Source organism: Bidens hawaiensis, unplaced genomic scaffold (genome assembly GCF_021521415.1).
Source record: "Bidens hawaiensis isolate Kalapana, Puna unplaced genomic scaffold, B.hawaiensis_p1.1 tig00052338_1, whole genome shotgun sequence".
Lineage (NCBI taxonomy): Eukaryota > Viridiplantae > Streptophyta > Magnoliopsida > Asterales > Asteraceae > Bidens > Bidens hawaiensis.
Window position 1 is genome coordinate 64,444 of NW_027499405.1, and position 13,691 is coordinate 78,134.

General features: G+C 34.1%; 1 pseudogene; it reads right to left on the reverse strand.

Annotated features, from left to right (window-relative positions):
• Positions 1-2,295: 2,295 nt before the first annotated feature.
• On the reverse strand, positions 2,296-4,105 carry LOC143599551 (AAA-ATPase At2g46620 pseudogene; annotated as a pseudogene).
• Positions 4,106-13,691: the final 9,586 nt, after the last annotated feature.

Here is a 13,691-nt window from a genome sequence, read left to right on the forward strand (position 1 = left end):
TGAACTTTTCCCGAACCATCGAACCGACCCGAACCTCAAACCGACCCGGAATTTTATATACCCGACTCGGTGAAATTGAAACATATAAAAGTAGTGAACCACCCAAAAAAAATTCCTGGATCCGCCACAGGATCCAATCCAACTTAGATGTAAGTTAATTTCACATAAATTATTACCTTCAAAGTGGGAGCCGGGAGGATTCGAGACTGATAGGGATGGCGGTGGACGGTGGTCAGTGGGCAGTGGGCAGCGGGAGTGGCTGAGGGTGGACAGAGGCGGAGTGGCTGAGGGTGGACCGTGGACAAAGGCGCTGCAGCTGCTGAGCTGCTTTGCTTATGTTATAAAATCCGTGTGATAAAATCCGTGTGATGGCAAGATCTTCGTAATTTCACAGATGAAGAAAGAATGCGAAGTGGCGAAACAGAGCTCAGATATTGTCAGCCTGAGGGTGGACAGAGCGGAGTGGCTGAGGGTGGACAGAGGCGCTGCAGCTGCTGAGCTGCTTTGCTTATGTTATAAAAAACCCTAACAGGCTAACATCAGTTAGGGACTTAGGGTAACTTAGTAAAAAAAAAAAACTATTAAAAACGGGAATAGAACTTGCGACCTCCGGGTTACAAAACCCACAAAATACCAGCCGGGCATGCACTTTATATGTTTTTAAGATGGTTCCTGTATAATTTATAGGGTGGTTCCTTTATTATTTTCTATATATAAATACACTATAATTTCGAAACTCGGGTGATTCCGCGGAACCACCCGTTACTACCGTAGATCCGCCCATGCTTGGTACAACCAACCACATTCCAAGTCTGAACTAACCACATTATATCAAAGTTGTAACAAAAACAAAATGATTATTCATAATACGCAAAATTGAGCCAATACAAGTACCTAAGATTTTTCAAATCCCTTTTAAGTTCATTAAACATTTAGAATATAATAAAATATCTAACAACATATGCAACAAGGATCACAAAAATAAGATGACAACCTCAATGAGAAGCACTTGTTATAGTTTGTAATCAGTTTATCAAATATCAATGCTTAAAAATATAAAAATTATTTACAAACTTTATAACTTGTATGTTGAATTTTATTTTGATTTCTTTTATTTCAATGAAGATAGTATTAATATTGAAGCAATTGATCTGTCAGACTTCATTAACATTAATAGAGTTCCAATATGGTGTAGTGGTAAGCAATTTGAGTTTTCTTCATAAAGACCCAAGTTCAAACCTCACTAACAACAATTTGGAGGGGACATATGTGACTCAATGAAAAAATACTGGGATCTTTGTGATTTTTAGTTCGACCATGAGAGTGTCCGGGTTTTACCACAATTGGATCTTTGGGTGGGTGAGTGGGTTTTCCCTGGCATTGGAGATAACTTGGAGACGCTTAAAGACTCCGTGCGGTTGTATTGGACCAACTGACGGTGATTTTTATCATTGAATCACCCCGTACGAAATACTTATACAATTCTGTTCGTTGATTGTTAAAAAAAATACAATAGAGTTTGGTTTGAATAAATCAAAAAGAAGCAGAGCAGTAATGTCTTCTAAATTGTCAGCACTCATTTATTGCTGTCCATTTGTCAACCATTTTTACAATTTAATCACTAATTAATACCAATAATTCCAAATCTGAACCACCTCACTTGAGTGCTTTAGCGTTTCAAGTAGGTTTTATGTTAATATTTTTCTGGCCAACTCCGTAAAAGTTTGATGGTGAAAATTGTCGTCATGTTGCTATTACGCATTAGAAGAAGGATTAACTGAAATTGATGTAATGGTTTAAACTAAAAAAACAATTATTTTATAATCATTTTTTTAATAAAAATACGAATAAGGTATTTTAATTACTTGAATTTGCAGTTAACCCACTATACAATGTATTCACCTCGTTACTTCAATGGCACCTGAGGGGTGCATGATTAGCTTTGACGCCCCAGCTACTTCAAGTACAATGGTATTTGGCCTCTCAAAAATGGTGATGGGGACAAAGTCGGTCATACCTCATTTTTGGTTAACCGTGAAACGTATGAGCATCAAAAAGAACCCAAAATATGAAAATAATGCATTTAGACTTTAAACTTAGACCAAGTTTTTATTAACTATTTATTAATGAACATGAAGCTAATACTTTTATCTAAAATATTGACTTTGCGTCATAGATCGAGTAACAAATATTCAAACAAATTTGGTGGGGGGTCAAACAAAATTTAACCGAAACTGAACCATAATCCAAGAAAACAAAAAACCGAAACAAACTGTCTATTATTAGTTGGAACTATAGGTTAATTCGGGTTTTTCTTACCCCTAGTTCGAGTTGTTTCTCATATGGCAACCATAGCTTTGTGTATAACAAGTAAAAGAATGTAACAAAAAAATCAATCAAAAGTATAAATCAAATGAAACAAAAACTACAATATTGTACGCTCAACCCCATCCAAATCAATCGATCCTTCCCTTCTCCGACTTCTGTTTTTCAGTAACCCATATAAGTTTTTCAACTCCTTTCCGGTATGAAAATTATCCATGCAAAACACACCCGAATGATCACTTGCCTCTTCAACAGTTCTCGTTGACCCACTATGCATCAACTTTGACGGCAAGTCAACTAACCCATCAATCGACCCACTATGACTCAAGTTCCGTGGACCCCTCGGTAACCCCGAACCCAAACCCGAATCATGTCCGTGTTTATGAACCATCCCCGGTTTCCCACCGTTTCTAGTTCCATCACTCTGTGTTTGCAACGCATTAATAACCGTTTTAAGAGCCCGCGTGGGGGAACCGCGGTTCGAGATCATGATCTCCCCGATCTCCGCGGGGCTCAAACTCGCACCCGTTTGGAATATTTCTTCAACTTGCGGGAAAAGCTTGTGCTCTTTTATCCCCAAATGACTATTTGCGAGGTTTTTAAATGAGGTGAAATCACATAAAGGGAAGTGGACGTGGAAGTCGATCCTACCTGGTCTCAGGACCATAGGATCGACTTGATCTTTGCTGCTGACGGTGAAGACCATTACCCGTTCTTCACCGCAGCAGCAAATGATCCCGTCCATAAAATTTAAGATTCCAGACAAACTAACCGCCTTGGATTTCTCCACCAAATACCGATCCAAATCTTCGATCACAATCATCGATTTACACGTCGTCTGTAACAACAGCAGCTTCAAATCCGAGTCCCCGGTGACTTTCGACATATCAACGTCGTACACGTCATAGCGAAGAAACTTGGCCATTCCCGCGATAAAGCTCGATTTTCCCGTACCCGAAGGGCCGTACAACAAATAACTCCGTTTCCAGACGCGGCCGAGACGGTGATAATACGATTTCGACTTCAAGAACAATTCCAAATCGGATTTGACCTTGTTTTTCAAGTCGGAGTCGATCATGGCCGTGTCGATCGTGGCCGGATGCGCAAACGGAGTCGATATCCACCGTCCGTTCTTCTCGGGTTCATTCTCGGCGTTAATATACAACCGAACCTCCTTACTCTTACTATCAATCTCATCAGCAACTTTGCAAACATGCTGAAGATACGAACTTAGAATCCGACGTTTCTCCTTACGTCGTATCTTCAAAACATAGCCCTCGTTATCTAACTTCCAGTAAACTCTAGATCCGAAGAACATGTCGGGGAACAGCTGATTGTCGTTGATAACGAGGCTGATCTCGTTCGGGTTGCTATTACCCGAAAACAGGCTGACAAAGTCCAGATCACCGGCAGACGGTAAGGAATTAAGGTAGGTGACAATTTTATTGAAGAGTTGATTCTCCTGCATGTGGTGGTTGAACTTGGGGACTTTGTAGAACTGGTGCGAGTGAAACCACTCGTCGATGAACCTCCATCGGGTTTGCAGAAACTGGCCGACGGAGGTTCGGGATAATAGTCTCGGGATGAGATAGAAGCCTAGTAAAGTTGTTAGGAAGAAAAGCAGGATGATTAAGATCATGATGATGAGGATGATTGAAAATAGGGTGTTATTGTTAATGATAATATAAAGGGTCAAGGATTTGTGTTTGGAGGGTTAGGAAGAGTCGGAACAAGAATGGTGAAGGAGTCAAAAAAGATGTGCATTTTCAATTAATAAATTTAGTCAATTATTTGTTTGTTTTTTTTAATATTTACTTTTTATCTTTGACAATTTCAATCAGTTGAATGTAAATTAGGTAAAATACAATGGCGTCAATTAGCTGACAAAAGATATATATATATATATATATTATTTTTGGAAAATATTTTTGTATCAAATGTTTACAAATTGAAAAAAAAAATGGTTTTAAATGATGAAAATATTGAGGTGAAGCGTGTGGTTTATGGTGCATAATGATAATGATCACATGTGTGTCTTAAATATAATTTGCTGGCATTCATAAATTGAAGGAGTATTTTTAGAGTACAACTCATGATGCAATGGATTTGGATTTTAATGCATGTCCGGTACCCAACCAAAATTATGCCTCTATTTGCTGTTTGGGGGTTGGGATGAGGTGGGGTGGGATGGACAGGAAAATAATCTAAAATATGTGTCAAAACTAAAAACAAAAGTTATATAAACAAACATACTATTAAATTTTAATAATTACAACTTCTATTTATTATCTGATATTAATCACACTTTAAGAATGAGTTATTGTTGAAATGGTTTACAAAAAATCACACTCAAGAGTGCTTTTAATTAAAAAAAACTCTAAATAAAGGATACTGAAAAGATTAAATCAAATAGAACATTAATGTTAAAAAAACACATAAATTAGTGGATATTGGTTAACATAATGCAATTTACATAATATTGGCTAATATCAAGTAATTTATTAGTTTCTTATTTTTTTTTAAATAGACACACGACCCTTGTGGTTCACCAAATCCTGGAACTTAGTTTCAACCATTTCCACAATAAAAGCATCATCATCATCATCGTACTCAGTATATCCCATCAATAGCAAAGCTATGGTAGGGTCTGAGGAGGGTAAGATGTAGACAGCCTTACCTCTAATCTGTAGGAATAGAGAGGCTGCTTCCAGTGAGACCCCCGGCTCGATAGTAGTTTTGCATCAAGCCTTGGACATAAGGCGCATAACACTCAACCATCGGCACACCGGTCGATTGGTGCATGCACCCTTGTCTTTCGGCTATCAACGCCACCACATGATGCCTGATTAACCTTCCGCCACTTTTAACATTATTTTCACGAGATTAGTAAAATAACGTCAAAATTAGTGCAATTTCACTTTTGCCCACCCGAGGGTTCACACATATATACATTATATGCGCGCACAGGGCGTGAGATATATAAATATGATGAAAATCTAAATAAAGGGATATTGAAAAAGGTTAAATCGAATAGAACATTAATGTTAAAATGGAGGTTTTGTTTGAAAATCTTTGGATCTTAATCGATGAGAAAACATCTAAACATGCTCATCTAACATTAAGCATGACGAACAAAGGCAATGGAGTTATGGTCCTGGAGCAACTTGTAATGCTTGAAAGTTAAAAATGGATTACTCTCGACATGCATGACATGCATGAAAGTCACATAGTTTCCAAAGACAAAATCGAGTAATTTAAGAGCCATGTATTTTCTTATTGATTTAAACGTTTTAATAGTCGTTTAAATAATTTACTTTCTTGGTCATATGAATTATATTAAGACATAATCATTTCATATGCGTAACAACATACTTTTTTATCTACTTACATGTGCTTTAACATTTTTGTGAACATGTTGATTTGTTAGATAAAAACAATCAATTTTTATTAAATACATGCAAACCCTTTTTGGGATGAAAAATAAAGAACTAGTAACTTTAATGTAAATAAATATATAAATGACATTTCCACTCTGCAGGTTAAAAAATCTCGAACATACCAAGCTATTTAACAAGTTGCCGATGGAGATGCTCTAACATACCAAAATTGAGTAATTTAATTGATATTAAATGGTTGCATTACATAAAAACAATTTGCATTACAAAATTGAGTAATTTAATTGATATTTTCTTAATGTAACAATCTTACATATAAATATCACGACAATTAAATAAAAACAATTTGTTAGTTTTCTAAATACTCAGTTGCAATTTATGTGACAGTTTATCTAATTTAATTAGCTTAGTTATATAATCATCAGTCATCATCAATAAATTATAACATTAGTTGATTTACTTTTGTGTATCTACATTGACAACCTCAAAAAAGGCAAATTGCACACATATATATATTCTTAATTTATAATTTGCTTAATAGTTTTTCGTCTTTAAGTGAAATGGGCCTAGTGGATAAACCTAGTTGATATGCCTATTCAACTTTTAGTTAGAATAATAATAATAATGGGAAATTCTCATATAATAAATTCAAGGGAAATGTTAAAATACAAATAATGATAAAAATGATAAGTGTGGTAATGATTTATGATCACATAAAAACCCTTAAATAAATTTAAAAAAATAATAAAAAATACATAACTCAAAATATAAATAAAAAACGAAAAAATTAATAAAACAAAAATGTATCCCTGGTCATTTCCGTTAAAAAAACGTCGAAAAGACACAATGCCAAGACAAAAGACACAATGACGAAAATAAACAAAAGACACAATTATAACTAAAAAAATAGATCGCAAAATATAGCACAATGTCAAGAAAAAAAACACAATGTTAAGGGAAAAAGACATAATCAATCACAAAAATAAACACAAAACACAATGATAAATAGAAAAACTCAATGGTATTTTTTTCCCTCAACATTGTGTTTTTTTAGAACGAGGAAGACGGTGAAAACATATTTGTGTTTTTACTTTTTTTTTGTTTTTTTATTAAATTTTGAGTTAAGTTTTTTTATTAATTTTTTTTAATCTTTTAGGGTTTTTGTTTGTGTGGCTATTAATTTTTCTCATCATTATCATTTTTGTCCCCCTTTATAGAATAACTTGACCAAATCCTTAAAATGGCCAAAGAATTTTGCCGGGTTCAACGGAATTCAACACCGTACGACGGAATTCGTGGCCCTACAAAATCGTGCCACGTATCTACGTATTAATGGATCCGGCGGAATTTTTAATGGATCTAACGAAATTCTTCATCTTCTACATCTCAGACATTAAACCTACATCACCATCTTTCTTATTTCTCTCCAAAATCAAGGAAATCCATATTGTAAATCGCTTAGTTTTCGATGAGAACACATCCATAGTGTTCAATTTCACTCTAAACTCGAAATCAAAAACCCCTGAATTGAAAATCTAGGAGTTAGACGGACAAATTGAACACGTGGATCCGACGGAAGAATGAACTGAATTGTCGGATCCGATTGTTTATTATTACGATGCCTAAAACATGAATATGTCGGATATAGCTTAAAACACGTCGGATCCGCCAGAAAATTTGAATACGTGTCAACATTTGATAGGCTATACTAATCCTTCTAATAAGTTCTTGTTTCTTTCGGATCCGACGGAATTCTTTGGCCACTTTGGGGATTTGTAGAATACCATGGTTAGTTCTGGAAAGTGTTGTCAAAATACGCCGTTTGGAAAAATTTCCTATAATAATCTAGTAAGGTTTTAAGGAATTGAATTTTGAATTATTTAAATTAATACAATCGAACTATCTGAATTTGAAACTTTGATGCTAGGTTGTAACATTCGTTATTTTTCAAACCCGACCCGTCAAATTTTTTTATGATATTTTATTATTCGGATTATTGTTATTCAAATAAATAAATTTATTATTTGATTCTTTAATTTCATTACGCGTTACACGGATTAGCTTCGTTTGTTTTATGAAGTATTATAAACTATCATTCACTCTTAACTATAGTTTTAACCTCTCTTGCGCTGATGACCAAATACCAAGGACCAAATTGCAAAATAAAAAAAAAATATTCCTTTCCTCCTTCCCTCCTTTCCCCACTGACGCAACACCCCTATTTCTTCTCCTTCAAGTTTTGACAAGCAATCAACCAAAAAATCAGGGATATTGGTGGATTGGGTCGTTCCTTATTCAACACACATCTTAATATATGATAAACTAGTGTATTTGACAGCAAACGAGATCAAATCAAATCGATTTTATTAACTCTCAATATGAACTGATCGGACCTAGAAACTCTATTAATGCTCGTTGAAAAATCAATTATCCAGTGCTACACACTCCTCATAGCAGCTCGACTCAAATCCCTAACTCAATTGCTAATAAAAAACAGTCTAAAGTGATATTCGATCTCGTGTTCAGGACGTTAGCCCTAATCTCTTAATCTCGTTTAATCCTGCCATGTGTCTCCCTCAAGCTAGCTTATTTATGGGTAACCTTTGTGTGCTTCTAGATTGGGTTTAGTTGATCGACAAAAGCCCTCTGTCAAGAGGGAAATCATGCATCAATTTGGGGATTTATCAGTTAGGGTTTCTATTGGAATTGGGGGTCAATTATAAGTAATGGTTAAAATATTTTTGTTTCATCCAAATTACAGTGTAGCATACCAGCACAGTTGGCTTATGTGTGTGGTTGTAATTTAGTGAGCCGCCCAGGGGCCCTGGGTGCTCATTTTTGTAGTTTTATTTTTTCTTGGTATATTTAATCTTATTTAGGTTTTTTTATTTAATAATAATATGTAAGGCCCCGATCTCGGTGCCCTACTTGGACGTTGGATTTATTCATAAACACAGTTCTAAATATCAGAGTTTAATAAAACTTTCGCGAAATAATAAATAGGGTCAACCATTCGTTACACAACATTCAAAACTTGTCTTTAAAACATAACATAAAACAACTTATTAAAACATCATGACAAAACTTTAGATGTCAGCCTCTTCAATTCCTGCCATCTGTCTCCCTCAAGCTAGCTGCCTCAGTCTATTTACTTGCGTGGATACTAAAAGTCAGCTACGTTGAGTGAGTTCTAGTTAATCAGGCAACATACATTCATACACTTACCTTCATATACGCATCCGAATGTACATATCATATACTTTATATGTTACCTTTCTGTCATACATTCATACATACATTCTTTCATACTACATACATAACTATCTTTACCATCTCAGATATTAGTAGGGTCTGGTCCCTTTCTTTTCTATCTCAGATATTATTATGGTATGGTCCATCCTATCTCAGATATTATTAGGGCCTGGTCCCTTCTATCTCAAATATTACTAGGGTCTGGTCCCTTCTTTTCATACAACCATACATACGTTTCTTTATATACACATTTCATTATATACTTTCGTACATACTATTAACCTCTTACACATATCATACACATTCACATATCATACACTTTCACATATCATACACTTACCACTTAAGGTAAGTGTATAAACTATTCACATTGAGTATGCACTCAACCCCAAAAACATAACAACGAAATGGGGCTAAAAACTCACCTGAACTCGCTTCCTTTCAGAGTTAATGGTAACTCTTTTCTTTAACTGGGCACGGATAACTGTATAACAATTACACGTATCAATTAACTATTACTATCCATATCGAATTTCTAGTTTAATATAACCCTCAATGAACGGGGGTCCGGGGGCAGCGGGGTCTAGGGGCGGCAGCCCCTAGCAAGGTTTAAGGGGCAGAGCCCCTGGCTGGGGTCGAGCTGCCAGGTCAGCTTGGAAAAAAAAATATTTTCATTAACGATTCTTAACAAAATTTTCATTAGAATTCTTAAATGATTTTCTTATTCGCTATCCCATTCGCTATGACGAATGGTTCCATTCTTTATAACGAACGGCTTGATCTGAGACGAATGAGTGCATAGCGAATGACTAAAGCCATTCGTGTTTTCTATAAGACGAATGAGGGCTCATTCGTTACAAGAGCATGCAACTGTATCATGTAGCGAATGGCTAGGTTCGTTGTCCTAACTTGGCGAATGGATAGATAACGAATGATGTCACACCCCGAAAATCTCATAATAATAATTTCAGCGGAAGTCTTTACAACTAAACAAATTTTCGGGCGGTGACAGTTGTTGTAACGAATAGCCAATCATAATAACACAACGTTTAATATATAATATTAAACATATTATTTAAATATAAGAGTTTACATAGTTTTTATTATAAAAACTACCATAACGCCTTGGTCCACACCTCCTCGCGAACTCTTCACTTACCTGTAAAACATTTTTAAATAATATTTGGGTCAACACGAATGTTGGTGAGTTATTCCCGAGAAAAACTTACTATATAAATATAGACAATTTATATGTAAACAACACATGAATATAATAGTGTACGGCTATTATACTCCCAGCAGTACCGATCTATACACGGTACAACACAATAACGAAACCCGTATTTTACCTTTAAGAACAAAAAGCGTTAGTTGTAAACTAGCTAAGAGTACAACGCGTGTATGACTACCAATTTGATAACTCGAAACGTACCATACTCGAAATATTCCCACTTTTAACCCTACGCGAATGGAAGTGGGGGGCGTCACCCGATAGATCTACCAACATTTCTGTGCCTTTAACTCGGTTAACAGTTATTTAACCAAATTGATTCATCCCACAATAACGACATTTTGTAAAGTATAATGCGCTTTCAAAACATATATATAAATACGAATATAGATATACAATATGCTTTTCGGAGGAAGAACTCACCTTTGAATCCGATGTTTGTATAAACGTTCGTGTCCTATATTAGTACACGTTCGTTAATTTTAAGTTCGGGTTTGACCAAAATTGGTTTACTATATATATATATACATGTATAACCTTAATCTTAAAGTTCACACAAGCACACCACACATAAAGTTACTATCTTATAATTCTATAAATACACACTTAAAATATAAACAAGTAATAATCAACTAATAATTGTTTTATTTAATAATTTTAATTTATTATTAAAATTTATAAAAATTATTACCTTTAGTTGCTGGAGTGTTTTGGAAAATTTAAGTTATTATTTTATTTAGAATTTTGACTCTATTATAATCGGTTTTGTCGGTTTTGCCAATTTCGTCGGTTTTGAGCTTAAAAATGAACCGGTTGTTATTTTGTGAAAACTTTTAGTTTTAAATTATTAAAAACACTTTTTATATAGTTTTTAGTCAAGTTTAATTATTTTTTCAATAAAAATGATATGGTTTTCATTTTGTTACCAATTTCTTAAAAATGTCAATTGTATCGATTTCGTGTCGGTTTTCGCGACACGAACCGGGTCGGTTTAGGCTTTGCTATATTTGACCTTTCTTATACTTTAACTTATGTTAAGTATAAGAATATTATGACTTTAGGAGCTGTTTTAATTCAGTTCCAAAAACTCATGTCGGTTCACGTTAAAAGTCGAACTTTCCGACCGTTAATGTTACCGACAAGCTATATAAGTCATAATGTCAAAACCAAACCTTTTTGTACAGAAAATATACATATAATTACAAGTAATACATCATCGCATTCATGTTTGATCATCTAGCAATAAGCATGCACACAAAACAAATCTTCACTACACATGCTCAAGCCTTAGCTTAAGCTTTCAACTACGCAATGAACATGTTATTTCTATAATCTCTACAAGGTGTTTATGTATCAAAATTTCCATATCTTAACAACCCATAATATAGTCCTAATACATCCCATTATCATCCTTTAAACAAACACATTCTTGATTCTTTAACAACAAAGTTTCTATATTTAGCAAATCGGTTATTTTAACAACTTTCATTCATTTCAAGCTTTCAAATGTTATTAGGAGTAACTTATATCTATCTAGAAATCTTTTAACAATTTATTAAACACTTGTTCTTAGATTTTCCATTTACTCATTAACAAAGTTACTATTACTAGCAAGTAGCAATTTTTAACAACCTTATTATTATACCAACAATCTTTACAACAGAGTTTACTAAAGTAATCCTAACCACAAGTCTTTAATTATCCACACAAGATTATGTTCACTTATCAAACCATCTTACAAAACATCTTGTACAATCTATAAAGTTTCTTTTATTAGTAAGTCTTAACACAATTTTAAGTTAACATGTTTCATGCATCCTAGTACTTCTCGTAGATTTTATTCCTTTTTACATGTCCCATTCAATCACTTAATTTGTCATTTTCAATCCATATAAAAATCAATACAAGACAAGTATGAACTTTATAACAATCAAAATTTTGTGTTACTTGCATGTGTAAGTAACTTTTCAAAATAATCAAATCTCTACACTTTTTCAACCCTTTTCCAAGATCCTATTTACCTTTTCAAAACCATTATTATTGTTACTTACAACTTTTTCAAGTAATCAACTATGTGGGTTTTCAAAATTATCATTCTTTCTTAACCATTTTAACATTTAACAAGTTAACAACTTCAATCTAACACCCAAACTAAAACCCACGGCCAAAAGTGGGTGTTTTTACTCATAATCCATCTTTAATCTTTGACCATTTACATATTTACTTCCATTATTAAAACAATACTTAACTCATTTGTTAAACAAACTCAAGTAACATCAATATGGTCAATCTATACAAGCTATTATGCATCCATAACAAGTCCTATAATCAACAAAACCCATATTATACATTCACATGCAAACTCACGGGTCACACACATGCATGCATACATCCATATTATACTTGCATGCACATTATCAAGCATACTAAAATCAAGCTTTAAATATCAAATAACAACTAATATACACAAATCTTGAAGTGGGTTACCTTGGATTTTCGGATTTGGTGCCTAAGGAGGTGATAATGTGGCCTTAAGTTAGTTTATGACTCCTTCTTTAGCTTCCTAAACTCCTATTTTGCTTAAGCCTCCACCAAGAACTCTTAATCTTCAACCATGGTGTGTATAATAATTTGAAAAGGTGAGATGGTGAAAGGGTGGTGATGGTATACGGATATATATAGAGAGAAGGAGGGTATAGACTTATGAGTTGTATTCTAGGGTGTTGTGGGTGAGTAATATCAAGTTTACAAGTAATCTACTTCAATCATTATATGTATGTATATATTTATTATAATAATGCAAGTGGGTGGGTTGTGGGAAATTGGCGGACCCGTGGAACAATACCTCAATCCAAACGTTCACAAACTTATGGATTAATCAATCAAAACTTAACCAAATTCTACAATAAATAGCTTAAACGATTTATCTCAAACCCGTGGAAAAATCCCAAACAAACCAAACCACGAAAATCAATTCAAACACAGCCCAAAAACCACAAACAGCATAAACAGAACATCTGTTCACGTAACACATCAATTCAATCCAGTTCCATCCTTAATCAGCTTAATAATCCAATTCCACAAACCACAATATCACACTACCAAAACCAAATCGAATTCCAGTTCATTCAACATCCAATTAACATCTCATTATGTTAATTCAATGAAAATTGATAAACACAAACTCAGATCTTAAAATTATTACTCAATCAGTGAATTAATCACTTAATTCATGATGAAATTACCTTTAATACACAATCTAACCCTGGTAAGCTCTAATAACACTTGAGAACAACTAAGAGCTTCAATCAATTGATCTGTTCATATTGATCAATCACAGGATCTAGTTATATGATATATGTATATGTATAATAGGCTTGATAATGTTAATGAAGTGTTGAGTGAATAATTGAACAGAGTAGCGGCAAGGGAGAAATACAGTTAAAACACTTTACTTAATCTGTAGGCTAAACAGCCTATATATAGAA